Here is an 11,036-nt window from a genome sequence, read left to right as displayed (position 1 = left end):
GACACACGTTTAAACCCGCACTCTGCACACCTCGGGCCCCTCGGACTCCAGCACACGCCTTGTTCAAGCTGCAAAGTCCATTTTGTGGTTTAACGCTCGAGCGGAGAAGCAGAGTGGTCGCCCCCAAACCTCTTCAGCAATGAAGCACTTCCTGATAAAACTTGAAAAGAAAATAGAAACGCAGATGAAAAAAAACAAACAAGCAAACTCCTAAAGAACTGAATTCTGTGATGCTGTCTGTGTTGGTGTGTGTGAGGGGTCGCCTCCCCTGTGTGCCTGTGGATAAGAGCTAGCCCCCCTCCCGCCTCTCGCCCTTCCTCTCCCCTCCCTGTTAAAAGCCGAGTGCTATCCTGTAGGGCATCTGGTTGTTCTGCTCCTGGATGCTTGCAACTTCTTGTTTTTGTTGTGGGTTTGATTCCTCCTTTCGCCCGCAGAACCTCTCTGTCAGTGTTTCAACTGAATGTGCAAATTGTAAATATTACTGCAGTCACGTTGTTCAGTTCTCTCCATGTTTGTCTTGAAGAACAACATTCACCAAAGGGCTTTCTTAAAGAAAAAAACAAAACCTCATCCCCTTGTTCCCGGCGTATTACAGTGGATCTGCTGACCTCTGATTGTTGGTGTTAAGGCCAGTTTATACTTCAGCCTTGGATCAACTCCATGAGTACGCTGTGGCTTCATAGCCTACGACATAGTCTAGGAAGAAATATAACTATTTGGATCATAACGATGGAGATGGACACAACTCGTGATTGGTCCACTCGGGAGCCAACTCGTCCACGTCTCTCAGTGACCCGCCTCAGACGTCTTCTCTCGTCTCTGTCATTCAACATCTATTTCCTCCAACTCCAAAAAATGGCGACTGAAAATGAGCAAATCATGTTGGAGCGTGCACCATAGACTGACTATATAAATGATGGACACATGAAGCAAAAATATCCTGGATACGGGTGACGCCATCTTGTGCTTTAAAGCCATTTGGAGCCAGTGTCTGTGCAGTAGTGACTGTGCTATGGAGCCACGGTATTTAGGCCCACCATTGCTTTTGTCAATCAAGTCGTTTTTGCCATTTTTATAGCATCAAATAAGTAATTAAAAACAAACTTATCAGAAACATGAGCACTTAAATCAATGTGATAAGGACTACCTATAATGACAGAAACCATCTTTATCATGTACTTGACGCCAGGGGGCGATCACGCTGATTTGGCTTCACTTTTGGGGAGCTGCCATGCCATCCATCTTTTATAGAGCCTTGAGACACATAGGGACCTCATGTTCAGTGTCAACCACTGATGAAGACTTGGCGTCGATCCTCTGCTGAAGTTCAAACTTCTGCGTCTCATTGGTGACTGTTGTTCTTCTTGCAATGGCTTTAATATTGGCTTCTTTGGAGCTCTCTTCATTTTACATAAGCTTTGTTTTCTTTTTCTCGGAGAAGAATGATTATTGCAAGTGTCCTTTAGTAAATATCTCATACTAAATGGCTTCATTTAATATTGTACATATAATGTACTTTTATTTTATGTTATAACTATTATTCAATGGTAGATTTCATATTTTGTACAAAATGTCACGTGTACAGAATACAGAGGTTGTTAGCAACTGCAGACGGTTGGTATGTGGCACAGACTTCAACACATGTGACAATTTACATTTAGAAAAACCATGTAGAATTTGGATAGTTTTTTATCTACTGTAATCAACATCTTTTCCGTTTTTGTTTTCCACTTTCAGACATGTGTTGAGATCCTACATACATGAGCTCTTTGTGTGTGCTTTTATCCAAATCTCCAGTGGTGTACATCTATCTATATACAGCAAATAAAGAGAACATGTGAGTTTTATATTTTCATCCTAAGAAAACTGTTCTGTGAGTCGTTATTAGTTTATTTCAAGATGTCTGCCTTTTATCCTTGCAGCGCTCTTGATGTACATCAGCCCAGGTTTGGCCCGGATGGCCTTTTTTAGAGGGTTATTAATCAAAAAAACACACATTGCGATCTGGAGAGGTGGTGTTTTTGTGTCCGTCAGGTTACCACCATCATGTTACTCCATCAAGAGAAAGGAGGAGGAGACGTAGATGGAGGAAAATTGCTGCTGCAGTGGACACAAAAAGATTGTAATTCTAATCTTTCTCTGAAACCACTTCATGACAGTAACAACTATGAAGCTGCTTTAAGTCTGTATAATGTTGAAGGAACAGGACCAACGCTCGGTTAGACATCATGTAAGAACAATCTGTTTGGATAACCACAAGGCTGCAGACAGAATCTTAACCATTCAGTTAAACTTTAAACAAAAATGTACTTAATATAGATGTGTTGTTACAGCTTGTAGTCAATCAATCACTGTGAAAGTCAAACGAACAGCAAGTCAAGGTTGTGCCAGTGATGTTGACTCTGAAGTGTAAAAGGAGAAAAAAGCCACAGCTGATAAGTCTGTTTTTACCTTTTTACAGCAAAATTTAATAACTAACTCAATATTTAGAAATCTGAATGGTTGAAGCTTGTATCGGGTCTAAATTCAAATTTTTTTCAAAAAATGCGGTTTATAGTAATTTGACATTATTAAAATCCTAAATTTCAAGATTTTAAAATATTCTATTTGAAGACTTTAATCCTTCAAAATTGAGAAACTAAAATGATAATGCAGTCGTTTGCTGCCACCTGCTGGACAAATGTAGTATAGAACATTGAAAATGATAAGCACCCCCGATGATTCTCATTTATTTAACATTTATCCTAATCACGACTGTAGTGTGGAGTTAAATTCTTGTTTTTATCAGTTTACTGTCCACATATTATCAGAGAAGTTTCAAGGCAACAGAGGTAAACAATAAAAACACAATATATAATGTCAAGTGAGAGAATCTTCATGAAGCTGGAGGCTTACTTTCTTTTCTCAAAACTTGTAACTAATATGTTAGTACGTATGTGCTAACTCATCATGTCCCTGTCTCCCAGCTGTTATGTAATGTTACACACACACACACACACACACACACACACACACACACACACACACACACACACACACACACACACACACACACACACACACACACACACACACACACACACACACACACACACACACACACACACACGAACAGGCCTGATTCTATTTGACCTGTTGCTTCTTGTATAAGCAGCTGTTGTCATGTGAAACCTCACAGCACTTGGACGAGGACACACGAGCAGTTCATTCACCGCTGCAGAAGCCGCCTCTGACACCGTGATTCATTCATACTTTTATCAAATCTGAAGGAAGCTACCGGCTCTCTCCTGAGGACATGTTGCTAGGTGCTGCCATCGGCCAAACTGGCTCGTCTGAGGTCACTTAAGTTCCCTCTATTCATGCGAACACCACGGGGAGGTCTGGCACCCGCCCACCCCCTTGTGTCTAGCACCCCTGCTGGGATCCCAGCTGAACCCAGATGAACCTGCAGGGCTTTGGAAAACAAACACAACCGCACTTATTGCACCTCTGCAGCACAAATATTGGGCTGCCGGTGATGACGCAGTGGAAAATTCAATATTGTATCTTTGATTGATTCCACAAATTGATATTGGACACATTTAGATTATGGAATTACTTTCATCTCTGTTTATTTGATTTCCTGGATTCGCCCCGGTCGCATTCTGCAGAATCTATTTTTCAGGGTCGAACCTAAATTTCTGTATTTACTGTAAACGAGCAAAATGTCACAGAATAACAGGCCCTGTCTCTACGTGACTGCCCTAATGAGGAGGCAGATTGTCTCCCACCAACACCCCCAATTTGCTTCATTATAGAGACATTGTACCCCAATTATAAGAGAAAGTACTCCTCTGGGCTGGATGCGTCACTGAGTATCAAAGTACGTCAGTGTTTTTTTATTTGTGGGTCCTCTGCTTTCAGATGAGGTCACATGGGTTTGTTGTCTCTGCCTGCGGTGACAGTTGGAGTGCTGGGCTTTGTCGTCCTGAACCGTCTTGTTGCTTTTTGGAATATTACTTGTGTGTTTTGATCAGGATGGTCTGACAGCCTTCTATGACTGTCAACGACTTGCTGTGCAAACCCACCCTGTTCCTTTCCTCTCCTCTCATCTCTCCTCTTCTTCTCCTCCTCCTCTCTCTTCCTGTATTCTCTTCTCCTCTATTCTCTTCACCTCTCTTCTTCTCTCCTCACCTCTCTTCTTTTCTCTTCTCTGTTCTTCTATTTTCTTCTCCTCTCCTTTCTCCTCTCCTCCTCTCCTCTTCTTCTCCTCCTCTCTTTTCACCTCTTCTTCTCTCCTCTCTTCACCTCTCTTCTTTTCTCTTCTCTGTTCTTCTCTTTTCTTCTCCTCTCCTTTCTCCTCTCCTCCTCTCCTCTTCTTCTCCTCCTCTCCTCTCTTTTCCTCTCCTCTTTTCACATCTTCTTCTCTTCTCTCTTCACATCTCTTCTCTTTTCTTCTCCTCTCCTCTCCTCTCTTCTCCTCTCCTCTCTTCACCTCTCTTCTCTTGTCTTTTCTTCCCCTTTCCTCTCCTCTCCTCTCCTTCTCTCTCCTCTCCTCTCTTCAGCTCTCTTCTCTTGTCTTTTCTTCCCCTCTCCTCTCCTCTCTTCAGCTCTCTTCTCTTGTCTTTTCTTCCCCTCTCCTCTCCTCTCCTCTCTTCACCTCTCTTCTTCTCCTCTCTCCTCCTCTCCTCTCCTCTCCTCCTCTCTCCTCTCCTCTCTTCAGCTCTCTTCTCTTGTCTTTTCTTCCCCTCTCCTCTCCTCTCTTCAGCTCTCTTCTCTTGTCTTTTCTTCCCATCTCCTCTCCTCTCTTCACCTCTCTTCTTCTCCTCTCCTCTCCCCGCCGGCCTTGCAACCAAAACACATCTTGTCACGACAGGAGATGTCAGAATCCATCGCTATGGAAACAGTGCTCAAAAGTTTGTGAGTGTCGACCCCCATTGTGACTGCATCCAATCAGATTTTGGGAGAAAAAGCTTTACTGTGTGGGTACGTTTGTGTGGATCCGATTGTGTGTGTGTGTGTGTGTGTGTGTGTGTGTGTGTGTGTGTGTGTGTGTGTGTGTGTGTGTGTGTGTGTGTGTGTGTGTCTGTGTGTCTGTGTGTCTGTGTGTGTGTGTGTGTGTTTCTGGAGGGGGTGTATTTACGAGCAATGGGAGCCAAGTGGGAGGAAGGTGACTCATCACACCGCCCCAGGGGTCTGAGATCTGGGCCCTGGCTCCCTGGTCTCGCATCCACCTCCTCATCTGTCCTCTTCTGCCTCCTCAGTGGCACCTGAGCTCCTCTCAGGGAAACTGTCGAGTCACCCCTCGCACCTCTTCCTCCCCTCGGCCTCCTCCCGCCCCACCACCTCCGAGATACAGGGTTGTTTCGGGGCGCGGCCCAAGTCCTGGTTTTCTTTTGATGCTTGACACTCGGCTTCAAAGTCCCTCTCATCAAAGCAGGACATTTGGGATCAGGCCCAGCAGCTCGGCATCCTGCCCTGTGCACACAAGAGAGGGCGAGAGACAGAGAGAGAGAGGTGCCTCATGGAGCTACTCCCCCCCCCCCTTGAGCTTCATCTGGCTTCAACAAAGCCAACGTCCTTACAGGGAGCTCGACGAGACAAAGTTAATACATCTACTCTTTAATGCTCAAAACATGCTGACAGTGGTTGTTCTCTCAGGGGAAAAACAAGATGTGAAGAAGAACAAAACTAAGCTACAGATAAAACAATGAGAATACGGAACGCGATTGTTTTGACAACTGAGGCAAAGTAGATTTAATGTAAATACAATCTTACGTGTATGTGTTTCCAAACTATTTTAAAATGCATAACATACATTTGACATCATATTTCTCTTCATGTATGACTATTTGTTTTGCTCAAGAAACTTCGAATGGTTTTGTGTTTTGTTTTTTTTCAACATTGATTTCCTTAAGAGCAAGCCAGCGTCTTTTTATGCAACCCAAAGACAACCATATGTTCTTCTGCACTTAGAAAGCGTGTCCATATGTGGGAATATACAACTTCATTGTTAGATGACACCAAATTCTATACTCTGACCTTTAAGAGAATAAAACGTGTTTTAAGTAATGAGGTTTGGAGGAAATACAGCTTATTTAATGACACAGACTCATTTAGTGCTAAACAATGCAAGTTTTTCCCGAAGCTTCTCTGACTCTGATTCCAAGCAAAAACATAGTGACTCCAGCACCTTGTGCTGATTGAAACATGATAGTGAGTGAAACAGTTCAGTGGGGCCATGGCATCTACAGTACATCTGTGGTTGCAGGAGCATGCATACTCTTATTTTGAAAAGACAGTTGGAAACCCAAGAAATGCATATCATATTTTAAGTTAATATTTTGGTTTTCAAGACCGTGAAAGCATTTTGTATTGACATTGAAACGCTAATAGGGTTTCCAGAGTGTCCTGCTGCAGTCAATTTGAAGAATAAGCTCTAAGTCATTTCAGAAACATCCCTGACTCACTCGGTTCTTTTAAACAGATATCAAAGAACAATCTGATTTTGGGGTATTTCATTGAATCAATCTGGAGACAAAGTTTTGATTAAGGCTTTTACAGAATTGGTAGAGACAAACATTATCCCTTATTTTTATAAAAACAGAATTCAAGTTTGTACATAAGGATTTAAACATTTAACCCAACCCCAGTTGACCCAAGTGCTGTTTAACAAATGGCAGCCTCAGAAGAGAGGACCCACTCCAGATGTAAATATAAAGTATATCAATATAAAGGGCCCATTCCGGGGTAAAGAAAACGAAAAATTTCGTACAATTTCAATGAAACGCACTAGTGAAAACATCACTAGGATTATTTTACATTCAATTTCTACCAAAAGATCCCTTTTTTTTTATCTGCTTTTGGAGAAGTTTCTAGATAATTAAGGAGCTTAATGAAAGTCCACCAACACAGACTGGTTGCACATGGGTCATGCTGTGATCAGGATGGAGGCGGCTCAGGTATAATCAGGCTACAAGCTGTGGTGTCGGATAAAGACGAAAACCTGAGTTCTCTTCCAAACCTAAATGCCACTTCTATTGCCTGATAACAAGTTTATTATCTGAGAAAAACCTGTGGAGTGTTGACATGTTCCTTTACCCAAAGAACATGTGTTTGTGTGAGTGCTCCACGTGAACGCTCATGCTTTTGTGTGTGTGTGCGCACTTTTGGGATATGGAACTTTGGTAACCTCTCCTGCGGTAATCCTGCTGCCTGTCAGTCTGGGTATAATGGAACCATACACTTCTCCACTGTGCCTGTCTGGAACACACATACACACACGTACACACACACACATGCACACACACAAACAACCTTTATTATCTTCCAGTATCTGGGCCACCTGGGGACAACCTCATTGTCTGCTGAAGCCACACAGACACATAAGCGCTCTGTCTGTACAAGGGACCCAGATAACTGTCTGACATACGTGGGACAGATGAACCCGGGCGGCCTAGACACACGGCAGCCTCACTTGACCGTCTGGAGCCCCGTGGCTCTCAGCACTCTGTGTCAGGACGCACATGGGAGAGCGGGAAACAATGGCCTCTATTTTGGAAATAAGATCAGGCAGACTGAGAAAAACTGGGGAGCGATGGGCACCAGTCAGGCAGAGAGACACACGCGGAGGTCTTTCACACTCTTCACGCCCTTTTTGCACTCGGCCGAGCAACAGACGGATGCGCAGAGTGTGAGGGAGGCAACCTTCAGCAGGAGTGGATGTTCACATGAGAGGTTTCATCTCAGCAGCTCGGGTGGATGGTTTCTTGCTCAGCGTGTGCATGGGTGCGCTGGGGTTGTTTTAGCACCTTCTTTTCGTGACCAACAAGCAGTCGGGTCTCAGTCAAACAGTGCAATCTGACCGAGTGTATTGAATTTGGTGGAAGAGTGATAATCTGTTGGATGTTGACCCCTCAATATGGATCGTGTTGTTGTTCTAATGCCTCAAGATAATAATAATAGGTCATGGATATTTTCTTGCATCTCCACGTGTCGCGTAAACAAGTAAGAATGTGTCGATGGAGGGGGGGTTGAAGTGTTTGAGTCAACAAAACACTTTCGGAGTTTCAGGGGTGAACACCGTCACAGCCAAATCTGAGACAATTTATATGAATGGTGATCACTCTTCAGACTTAATAAAGCAACAGAAAAATACTTAAAACGCCTCCATGCTGCTCCCTTGGTTTCATCCGAGTGTCTGTCAGCCCCGAAATTCAAATCCGACTCAAAACTTTTTCATGTTTAGAGCCTAAATCCTCTGTGATCCTATGAAGAATGCAGCAGGACATTGTCTGGGTCAGACACTTTATTACTTTTTTACTGGAGGGGCACAGAGAGTGCACACAGTCCCCTCATGACTTTAAGTTCACTAGATCTGGGTTTTGATTTGGATCTGCACCAAATTACATACGCTCATATATATAAGTCCCCCGAACATGCCATGCCAGCCATGGATTTTCAGCGAAATCCATTATTTGTTCTCTGAGAAATCAATTGGAAAATGCTCTTAATGAAAAATAATTTCCTGGATACGCACCAACAGTTAACTGGTTCTTTCCTGACTCGCATCACATCCTTCCCCCAAGTTTCATGGTGATCGTTCCGGTAATTGTTGCGTAATCGCGGAAACCAACAGTCCGACAAACAAACAACACAGACGTAAAACATAATCCGTTTGGCAGAGGTAGCAGAGGTGGTTTCTGGGTAGAGCAGCAGGATGTGATTTATAAACTCCACTGATGAAATCACATGTTTTTGTTGACAGCACATTGACACTGACGTCTGCCCTGATCCCTAAAAGCTCTCGAGACTCGTCGTCTTTCCAACTTGTCTACATGTATGCTCCTCTTTTTCATCCTGAGATACTTCTCCGTCATGTTTTATAAACGTCATCAACTTGCTCGCTCACTGTAAATTCTCCATACATGTTCCTGCTGTATTCCTACACGGACCCGCTCTGACATTTTCTAGGGGGGCCGGTGGGAAATGTTCGCCGCAAACCGACATTTGCATTAAAATTTCAGGAAAATGCCTTTGAATATAAGTGCACATCTGAAAGCAGCCTTACACACTGAGATTTATTCTCATGTTTAAGACAAATCCACTGGAAACAGAGTCGAGGGCCATTTGCATGTATGTGAGTTCCCTGGAATAACAACATCCACACTGAAAACCCTGTGTTTGATACAATCATTATTTAAGTGGAACTACGACCAGAGAAAAGCGACTGATAATCAGATTTTGTGAAACAGGAGTGGCCTCGACTGGGTCAGTGAATAAATCTGTTTGTGTTGTTCTGGTCTAAATATAGAGTTTGGATGATTTTTCCCCTGATTTTCTGTGAAGCCAGAAGGGAAGTGAAATGCCAGATTACCAGTTAAGGAGGAGAAAGGATCAGTATTTGATCATCAGATTCTTTGACAGTGGGCATGCCTGCATGCACGGCACCACAACAGTGGGTCCATTGATCCCATGAAATCCCCTCCTGATGGTCGGGTGTCCCGCTTTGGTCTTTCCACACACTGTCTCCACCAAGAAGAGATGATTAAGTAAAATGTCAATTTGCTTTTTAAATACAACACCCATTTCAATCTCTACGGGGAAAAGTGGGATCACCTGCATCTACTGAAACATGAGCAGGATTTATATGAATGGAGGAGGAGGCCTGTATGTAGGAAACACTGTGCAGCACAGGTCAATCTGTGTAGTGACGGGTGTTAGATTGACTTAGAAATAGGAATGTGTTGTGAATAGGGTTGCAAAATTCCGGGAATATTCAAAGTTGGAAACTTTCCATGGGAATTAACGGGAATTAACGGGAATTAACGGGAATATATGGGAATATACGGGAATTAACAGGAATTAACGGGTTTTAACGGGAATAAACTGGAAATGTTGTGGGTAATTTATACTAACTGTATTTACCTTGTCATATACAGACATAAATATAAACATTTTGTTTTGTTATAGGCTGATTTGAGCCCTGAGGAAACTTTGGGCACTTGACTATATGCTTCTGCATCGTTGTGTCATTCTTAACATATGTCTTTGCACAGTGTTTGCAAATGTACACAGCCTTTCCTTCTACATTGGATGGGGTGAAATGTCTCCACACATGAGATAGTGCACGTGGCATTGTTCTGTAGAATAAGATGAGAAAAAAGTTTGTAAAAAAACACTAATGCAATGCCAGAGATATAAATAGTTAGTCAAACAATTGGAATCGTCTGTGAAAATATTTTACAATTGATGGATAAATGAATGGAAATAGGCTAGAATAACAGATGAACAATCCTCAATCAGCATGCTAATACCTTTTTCCCCAGTAATATCATCGAAACTTACTGACTAGTCCTGTACACTACAGCAGGCCTCAATAGCCCTGCTGTAATGTCCAGGATGCTGGGAATTATCTGTGCATGTGATGGAAGAATGCACAGTGGAGGGTTGAAATTCAACGTGCAGCGTGTGCTGCATTCCATACATCTCTAAAATAGAGTTTTGAATGATGTTTTTATTGCTCAGCGTTTAATTTGCGTAGTGTTTTTTTTTCAAAATTCCCCAAATTCCCGAGCTTAACGTCCCATGGAAACTTTCCGCCCCTTTGCAACCCTAGTTGTGAATGATGTTTGTTGTTCCCTGACCAGCATGACAATCGTAATCCTGGAGGCAGAAAGCGTTGAACTCACTCAATAAGAAACAAATCCTCGAGCCAGAATCTTGTTCGTACGGTGGGTTAACACCAGAGCCCCGGGGAAATTAGGCAAGCGGCCTATCAAACTGAACTAATTTGTCATTCTTATGAAACATCTGTCAGTCATGCACAGCCGGGGAAGCTCGAACAGATCTCCCCAGTTTCTTTGAACTCACATGCTCATCAGCTGTTGCGACTCTGGCGTTTCTCACAATGTGCGAGTGAAGTTAAAGCTCTGTGTGAATGAGTCTGCTGTAGAACTGCAGCTTCTGTTTTGGGGGGGTTACTCACCCAAACAGAATGAGGCTGAAGCGGTTGCAACAGGACAAAGTTTACTCTCCCATCCATCCATCCATCCATA

Source organism: Limanda limanda, chromosome 18 (genome assembly GCF_963576545.1).
Source record: "Limanda limanda chromosome 18, fLimLim1.1, whole genome shotgun sequence".
Classification (NCBI taxonomy): domain Eukaryota; kingdom Metazoa; phylum Chordata; class Actinopteri; order Pleuronectiformes; family Pleuronectidae; genus Limanda; species Limanda limanda.
The sequence above is the reverse complement of the archived record's forward strand: the minus strand, read 5'-3'. Positions refer to the sequence as shown.